The sequence below is a fragment of the Temnothorax longispinosus genome, unplaced genomic scaffold (genome assembly GCF_030848805.1).
Source record: "Temnothorax longispinosus isolate EJ_2023e unplaced genomic scaffold, Tlon_JGU_v1 HiC_scaffold_18, whole genome shotgun sequence".
NCBI lineage: Eukaryota > Metazoa > Arthropoda > Insecta > Hymenoptera > Formicidae > Temnothorax > Temnothorax longispinosus.
In genome coordinates this window covers 102355-111145 of record NW_027269992.1, presented here as the reverse complement: position 1 = coordinate 111145, position 8791 = coordinate 102355, and the positions used below count along the sequence as shown (strand labels likewise).

At 31.5% G+C, this 8791-nt stretch overlaps 1 long non-coding RNA gene across 1 annotated transcript; it reads right to left on the bottom strand.

The window, feature by feature from the left end:
• Positions 1-1019: 1019 nt before the first annotated feature.
• On the bottom strand, positions 1020-3871 carry LOC139823797 (uncharacterized). The gene is made up of 4 exons (XR_011734878.1): positions 2992-3871; positions 2671-2847; positions 1726-1830; positions 1020-1642 (listed from the first exon to the last, which is right to left on the bottom strand). It is a non-coding gene; the product is annotated as an uncharacterized lncRNA (long non-coding RNA).
• Positions 3872-8791: the final 4920 nt, after the last annotated feature.

Genomic DNA, 8791 nt, shown 5'->3' with positions numbered 1-8791 from the left:
TATATAAAATATGTCAATATGTTTTTTTTTACTTGCATAATCTGTGTTCGTTCTTATAAAAAGTGAAATTTGAGGAAATGAGAAAAATTTGCCCATATATAATCATATATAAATATAACAATATAACTACTGTTTATAAAAAATACAATGCAAAAATGATTTTTTAAATTATTTTTAGATTCTTCTTTTTATTATTTTTCCTGTATATATGAACATAGATTATACAAGAGAAAAAAACGTTTATGGACACATTTTACATATATATGTTTGCCCAGAGATATGTTCCGGGACTGTTTACGGTACGTTTTCTCAAATGTACAGTCCTGGAAAATGCCAAATGTCCTGGAATATAACGATATACCATATAAAAGTCCCGGAACATACCTCCGGGCCTACGTATAATTATATATATTTATATATGTTTTCATAAAAAAAAAAATTTATTGGGTACTTAACCCCCTTGCACAATCCCAGGCAACAGACAATAGGAACAGAAAATAATTAAAAAATCGTTAATTACAACTTACCTGACCTCACTTGCGCGTTGCAAATCGAATGATTTCTAAATCACGAATGATTACTAAAAATAAAATATCTATAAGGAAATATCCTCCCTCTTTCACGTGGAATCTATACAGAAGGATCATTACGAACGATGACGAGGTCACTACGAAATAAATCTATGACTGTTTTACGGTACAGTGTAATAATTAAAAATAAATTTGATTGTGTTTAATAGAAGACATTTGAATATATTGAATATAGGTATAATAACACATTTTTACTTAATTTTATTTGATTTTATAAATTTTAGCAAAATTAGACATTCTAATGATGTATGTTTTTGAAGTGTGTATTGTTATTATTTGAACAAAAATTAATTTATCAAAGTGATTAATGGTAAAATAAATAATTATTTACATAAAGTTTTTTACATTTTTCGTAAAAGATTTGATTTTTGCTCAAATAGTAAAAATTAATGATAACTAAAAATAAAAATAAGTAAATGAAGGGAAAAAATAAGAACATAAAGAATGATTGTAGTCTGCAAAATAGTTCTGCTGCTTTATTGCATTATACAAACGCATAAATATTTTCAAATACAAATAAAGTCAATATTATAACTAGACATCAGATTTTTTTTATATGCAGGTTGGTGGAAAAAAGCAATTAATAAATAAAATTGTGTTATTTATAATATCCAACATATTCATACTACAACATATGTTAAGTATAAAAATAAACGAAGTGATCTTATTTAAACACGAATCTACCTGACCTCACTTGCGCGTTGCAAATCAAATGATTTCTAATTCACGAATGATTACTAAACATAAAATATCTATAGGGAAATATCCTCCCCCTTTCACGTGGAATCTATATAGAAGAGTTATTACAAACGATGACAAGGTCACTACAAAATAAAAATAAATCTATGACTGTTTTTTACGGTACAGTGTGATAATAATTAATAATAAATTCGATTGGATGCATTTGTGCACATTGATGTAACTAAAAGAATTCGCTGTAGACTTCATTTTTTGTTGTGGTAATTTTCCTTTACGTAATACTTGGAAAAATGCGTTTTTGCTTCTGTTTTTTCTTCATTCGTCCATCGAACTTTTTTTATACGTTTTATGGCCTGAAATGCAACAAATATAGTCATTCATAAAAAAGTGGTCGAATAAAATCCTGATGTATATAATCTAATCATTATTTATTTACATGCTTGATTTTTCTGCTTTCTTTGTACGTTGACTACGCTCTCATTAGAACTGTTTGAACTTGTATTCATTAAATAATCTGATATATCACTATCCGAATGTTTTCCTATTAGAAATAGAAAAAAGTACAAAAGTAATACAAGAAGTATGCAAATTAGAAACTTGCACATTGTTTCCTCATCATTACAGATCGTTACCATTGTTCCTATTTTATTTCGCTCACAAAGCTCCTCTATGAGGTAGCTTGCATTTTATTCAATGCATAATTATTAGTATTTATTTGTTTTGACTTCCTCATAGAGGAAGCTTTATGAGCGAAATAAAATAGGATGGTAAAGATCTGTAATGATGAGGAAACAATGTGCAAGTTTCTAATTTGCACACTTTTTTAATTTTAAATTTAATTTTTTTATGAATTGATAGAACTTAGTAGCACAAGTGGAATTTTACAATCGATGCAATGTCAAATTGATGTTGACTTTGGGAATTCGGGCTACATGGTCCAATATGGACTTTGCATATAGACTTTTAATCGCGTATAAAGCTGGGTCTAATCAACCAAATCTTAAAGAATTATATATGAAATAAAGATAGAAAGGACTGAAGAATATAATAGAATTAAAAATGGCCTGATAACTCAAAATTGGCAGAAGTTAGAGCAACCACGGTCATTTCTCAAAAAATTCAAAATTTTATAAAAAAAATCCTTTTACCGATTATCGCCAAAATTCAAAATACCAATTGTCTTTTAATGATACTCTATATAAAATTACATATATAACTTATACATGTAACTTTTTGTTACATGTATAAGTTATATATGTAATTTTTAAATATTTTAAATATTTATAATATTTAAATATTTAAAAATTTTTTACTGTTAGTTTACACATTAATCTTAATTTGTAGAAATAATTGATATATACATGTATACATGTATACTTACGATAAATTACACCTTTGTTTTTTGAGTAAATATTCTGTTTTTTCCGTAGATTTGAAGTCACTTGTTTTTTTACATTTTGTTTCTTTTTCTTTCTTTCTGTTACTTTATTTTCCTTTGCTTCTATTGAGGTATCAACACATGTTTCTTTATTTACATCGCCAAATGTCTGTGATTCATCTGATAAATAAAAACACAATTATATGATTATTAAATCATTAATATAACAATTATTATAATGATAATTTAACTCTTAATTAACTTTTAATTAAAGTTTATATAAATGTTATTGAAGGAAAGATCATTTTCATTGTTCATAGTTACGTCAGTTTCGTTGGAAGTTGTTGTATCCGCGCCTTGAGCTTTTTCTAAAATCTTTGATATTTCTAGTATATCGACTTCAGCAACGGGTTGCCTATAAATCTGCTTATGAATTTGTTCATGATGACCCATGAAGTTTGCCACCCTCGTTACTTGATTATCTGACAAGTTTAAATCCACACATTTTGTTGCAACATGTTTGCGCAAAGCAGTACCACGAAGTAAGGAAACATTTTTTGCTCCACATGCACTTGCAAAATCTCGCATTAATTTACAAGCTTGTAAATGTTTATAGTGACTTTTATCCTTACTGGGTAATCCAAACAAATATGGATTTTTTGATGGCACCTGAGCGTCTTTTCGAAATTGTAGCAAAAGTTGAATACTCTTTAACATTTGTGTATCTAACAGCACTGGAACGGTTCTATTTAATTTACCACAAATAGTAAATCTAACATAATTATGAGTCTTGTCCGATTTTACAGAAGTTTTACACGTAGTGCTTGTCCCACAGGCACATTCATAGTTTTTATAATCGTTAATTAAAATCCTTTCTGTTTCTCCAGCTCGACGACGATTAAACACTTGAATGGCTATGAGTGTTACCTCGGCTAATGATTTCCATACTTCATATGAAAATTCTTTTGATAATATTTCAATATTTGCTTCTAGCTTTCTTTTCAAATAATCAGTTAGAGATTTAATGTCACTTGTTCGAGGTAATATCGTCTTTTTTTGTCGTTTAATTTTTGTATTGGTTTCTATTGCCACTTTATTTACAGTTCCACTAAAATCTACATCATAGATTTTCATAAAATCATCAACATCTTTCCGCTTTATTTCATCTTTGTCTATCATATATGTGACATCTAAAATTTTTCCGATTTTTTTTAGACAACTGCCAAGAGTAGATGCATTAGTTGGATGTTTATATATGTTTGTTTCGTACTCAAATTCTGCAACATCATTGATTGCCTCAATGACCGTTCTATAAAATTGTGGAGCATATGCAGCAGCTAAAGTTTTGATTTCGGAATTTCGATTTCTCAAAGCTAATACTAAACGACCTAGAAGACGTAGATGACTCCGTATATAAGTGTTCTGATGTTGATGAACTTGGCTTTTGCACATACTATTTCTATACAGAATGATTGCACGGTCATACTTAATAGCTTTAGTTATTTCATCTTCTTGCAAAACCGGCAATATTTCTGCTCTCATTCTTCTACTTGTTTCTGGATGACATCTGCCAAGAGCTCTACGAGCATTTTGTAAGATTTTTCGAGAAGATTCTTCATTTTTATTACAATATCGGGCATGGTGTCTTAAATTATTTAGCGTATAATATCCACCACAATAAGGGCAATTAATAAAATTTACACCATTCTGTTTTGTTTTTTGTGTAGATCTTCTAACAGTTATCATTCTACCATGATTATATTCTTTTGTCGCATTAAAAATAAAGTTTCCTTCTTTTCTTATATTTGCTATTTTATGCAAGCGTTTAGCACAACCTTTTGGTAAGTTTAAAAACTCTTTAACCTGATCTTCATTACGGTGTTTGTTTTCTAAGTGACGCGCTATTTTGCTTTGTAGAGTATGACAAAATACACAAAAATTTTTTTTGTTATCGCCTTTAGGACGGTGTGATAGTTCAGCAGTTAGTTCAGATCCATCACATGCACTATTTCCAGGAACATTAAATTTGAATTGATTTGTGTACTTAGAGTTTCCAGAAACATTACTTATTTCACTAATATTACTTTCTGAATCTTCTGTTATTTCTGTTTTATTAATTTCTGAACTCTGAGTTTCATCAGTTGGCTCGTATTCGCTAATAGTATCTTGAGTTATATTTGTATTCTTTGAACTATTGTTACCATCATCTAAAATAAAAACAAAAGTATATATTTAAAACTGCATATCTAAAAGATATTCCAAGTGCATTAATATTGTAAATAAATTGTTTAGCATAAATAAACTGTACATATAGCTGATTATACACAAAATCTTTATATTTGAAATCATTTTTTTTTCAACTACTTACTATAACTTGATAAATTCAAAGGTGATACATTATCGTCTTTATTAGATAATTTACGTTTCTTTCTTTCTGGAGATTTAAGTATTTCTTGTCTTTCTTCTTTTTGATCAGTTTTTGTTGGTGTTGGTTTCAAAATAATATATTTTGGTTTAAGTATAATGTTTTTAGAAATGATACATTTTGGCGCTATTTTTCTTGAGTTATTATTACAATCATCCAAATGTACAGTGGTTTTCTTATTATACTTGTCTTTAGAAACTAAAAAATGAAAAAAATTATTAAAATATTTTTAAGTATTAAAGGCTCAGATATCATAAAAATATTCACACCAATAGTATAAATAACAAAAAATATTTTAAATTTACTTTTTATTTCTGCATTAATAGTAGGAAAATTATCTTCAATCATGTTTAGATGTGTATGCTTTTCATCTGATGTAGTTTTCATTGACAGCTTTTCTTTATTTATTTGGAACGGTAAGATTTCATTTTCAGTATCAGTAATTTTATTATCTATATAATTTTCATTTAAACTCTTTTCTTTTAATTCGTCATTTGTGTTGCAATGCGTTTGTTCATCACTTTTAAAAAGTGACTCACTTAATGCTACAGAAGGTGTGCAAACAGATTCTTCATTTAAATATGATATTAAACTTGAATCTATAATATTGCTTATATCACTTATGCTTGATATGTTAATTTTATAACTGCATTCTGTTTTTTCGCTGACCTTCAAAGTATTTTCTGATTTACTGTTACTTGCAGCAAAATTGTTATTATTTATATTATGTAACTGAAACATATACAATACAAGTCATATAAAGAGTTTAAGTTAGATTAATGACACACTTATAGGGCCGATTTTACAGTCTCCGATTAACTTGATCCTTCGATTAAACTCACTCTTCGTCTCTTTCTAAGGGGGACAGTGAGAAAGAGTTGCAGAGTGAGTTTAATCAGAGGATCAAATTAATCGGAGACTGTGAAATCGGCTCATATTTTTAAAAATTAGTTTTGTTTTCAATTAGAGAATGTTATATATATATATATATTATATATAGACTTAAAAATATACAATATTATTTACTTGTTTACATTAAATACATCGACTTTATTATTGCATTCTATTTCTTCAGTGTCACTACTAAAAGCATTTGTCTCGAACTTTCTACAGTTTGTCGCAATATTTACTAAATTAATTGATCTCGGTGATACTATATCGCGTATTTAAAATTTTTTCTTTATTGATCGTTGAATGATTAATCCCAGCAGATCGTCGTTTAAGAGTGAGTCCCGATTGCGCACATTACAAATCGGACACGACAATATTTCCCGATCGGACACGGTGCCGTTCGGACACGGTGCCGATCGGACACGGTGTCGATTGCACACGGTGCCGATCGGACACGGTGCCCTAGGGGTGTAGGCGGGGGGGTTCCGCCCCCCCTGCACCCCCCTGTGCACCTGGTGGTGTGGGTTGGGTTGATGCGTGGAGCGGGGGGGGGGCTTCGCCCCCCCCCGCACCCCCCCCCATGGACACGCCTTCGGCGTGCCCGGTAGGCAATGTATTAGTGGCTACATACTGCAATGGCTACAAGAGCACTTTGGCCACTGAGAGGGCACCCAAAATGCTTCGAAGCATTCCTCTTCTCTTTTCTTTCAATGAAGAAAGAAGAAGAAGAAGAACGTTTCAAAGCATTTGTAGCGTCAAGTGGACCGCTGCCTATAAGCCACAATACATAACATATGACACACGACACACCAGTATATAAAGTTTCTCTCTTTTATTCTTTCTCTCTTTTTCTTATTTTTTTATCTTGGAGAACGCTGACGAGGGACTATATTTTGGTAGGACGAACGAGCGCGCGCGAGAGAGAGAGAAAGAGAAAAGAGAGAAGAGATAAAGAGAGAGAAAGAAGAGAAGAGAGAGAGAGAGAGAGAAGAGAGAGAGAGAGAGAGAGAGAGAGAGAGGAGAGAGAGAGAGAGAGAGAGAGAGAGAGAGAGAGAGAGAGAGAGAGAGAGGAGAAGGAGAGACTCACCGGGCCGACGAACACGAGCGTTTTATTTGGTGGAAATTCAAATAGATTCTTGTTGAAATCTTCCGGAGCGTATAATCCCTCGTCGCCTTCGTTTCGCGCACGTGACATGATTGCTAAAAATTATTTTACAATTTTTACTCTACGCGACCACACTCGTCGGAATACGACGATAGACTGAACGGCTAGGTCGCGCGCGGGACGATCTTTCATTTGTTTATCGCGCAAGCGTTATGACTTTGAGGGCTGGGGGCGTGGGGCGAGAGGCAATACACGCGCGCGCGATTCCTGGAAGCCGCCGTCCTCGAAAGCTCGCGATGGTATTCGGCGAAATGTGCGACATTCCATTCTCAGGGGCGGCATCGTCGATAGCCCGCGGGGGGGGGGGGGGGGGGGAAGTGGGCTCTGTGCTCTGTGGTGGTGGACGCAATACTTTCATAAAGTCAATTTTTCTTTAATACAAACGTAAAAAAAATTATTTAAAAAATTAAATTTTCCATTTTTTTTACAATTTTACATATAATTTCAATTCTAATAACAAAATTTATTAAGCCAATCAGCGCCAAAAAAAAAAGCTTCAACATTTCGATACCGATTCGATACGTTCGACATTTAGTTAATACGCCTTTTTTCATAAAGGCGTTTATTTAAATAAAATAAAGAGAGAATAAAATTTGGTTACCGGAAAATTGTTTAGCCTGCAAATCATTTTTCTGTTGTATTTCTTTAAGAAAAATTGACTTTAAATTAGTCACAAATTGATGCAATATACTTATATAGAGATAGAACATTTAATATAGGATACATGTATCTAAAATATCTTGTATCAAATACTATAATACATACTAAATAAAGAATTTTTATACAGATTTAACGTATTCTCTACAACTTAATATAATAAAATTTTCACTTTTTATTTTCTTAAAAAAAAAAAAATGTTTTTAATTCAGCATTCAATATTTTACTTTTAAATAAAAGAGTTATCAATATATTCTTTAATAATTAGTAGTTTAATTGGTGGTATTTATGAAGCCCGGTATAAATGTATTCCAAGAATAAATCACTCTGAATTAATAGATGTTTAAATAATTAATTAATTATGTGTGATAATATAATTAGATAAACGTTTGATATGTGTCTGAAAAAGATTCGCGTGTATCGAAAAAATATCATCCAACCAAACTTACTGGCAATTGTTGTAACATTCAGAAGCTTGAACGTCCGGAACATTATCATAGATGCTTGCGTGGACGGTGTTCTACGGTCGTAGTAACAAAGCAGCATAAGATCTGGATTAGTTTTCGAATGGTATAGATTAGTAGTAGTTTGCGTAAGTTCTGTTTCCGGTGGTGTGTGCGGTGGCGCAAAAGAATCATCCACGTGTACACCGTCGCTGTTAAAATTAAAAATAATCATATGTCAGCAAAAAGTTCAGGTAGATTTAATTATTATTTGTACAATAGACTTTAATGCACTCACTTGATCGTGTTCCTTGGCAGTATGTCCATTTTCATAAGTGTTTTCTGTAATCGCCGTTTAGGTCCAAGAGTCATAAATCCTTTTTTAGCATCTTTGCATAGCGATACATTGTTTTCTGGAATTAATAACGATATTCCACCAATCATGGGATTTAAAGGATTCACAGGAGTCGTGGGATCCATGTGCGTTGATAGTCTAACTCGTGGATTCGATTAAAGTCTGGGTATTTCCGGTTTATTTGTTCT